This window comes from Penaeus monodon, chromosome 28 (genome assembly GCF_015228065.2).
Source record: "Penaeus monodon isolate SGIC_2016 chromosome 28, NSTDA_Pmon_1, whole genome shotgun sequence".
NCBI classification, from domain to species: domain Eukaryota; kingdom Metazoa; phylum Arthropoda; class Malacostraca; order Decapoda; family Penaeidae; genus Penaeus; species Penaeus monodon.
In genome coordinates, this window is record NC_051413.1 from 2,103,629 (window position 1) to 2,103,867 (window position 239).

The 239-nt window shown below is 46.0% G+C and overlaps 1 long non-coding RNA gene across 1 annotated transcript in view; it reads left to right on the top strand.

Moving 5' to 3' along the window:
• Positions 1 to 103: 103 nt before the first annotated feature.
• Positions 104 to 239, top strand: part of LOC119591276 — a 2,587-nt gene continuing 2,451 nt past the window's right edge. Inside the window, exon 1 of the long non-coding RNA XR_005230327.1 lies at positions 104 to 229. This is a non-coding gene — a long non-coding RNA (uncharacterized LOC119591276). The remainder of the gene's footprint in view (positions 230 to 239) is intronic.

Genomic DNA, 239 nt, shown 5'->3' on the forward strand with positions numbered 1-239 from the left:
AATATATTTCATAAATTCGTTTTCTTTACCTTTTCCAAACCCCCAGAAGCATCGCGTGTCACGTGACGTAACCGACAAGAGGAAGTTTCTGGGATTTCCGTTCAACTTCTCTCTCTCTCTCATCTTGCAAGTGAACAGGCCAGTTGTCGCTGAACATCTGTTGTGAAGGCACTGACGCTGTGTTCAAAGCCTGCTGGAGGAGTTTTAGGATAGTGCACGGTTCAGCAGAGTAAGGATGC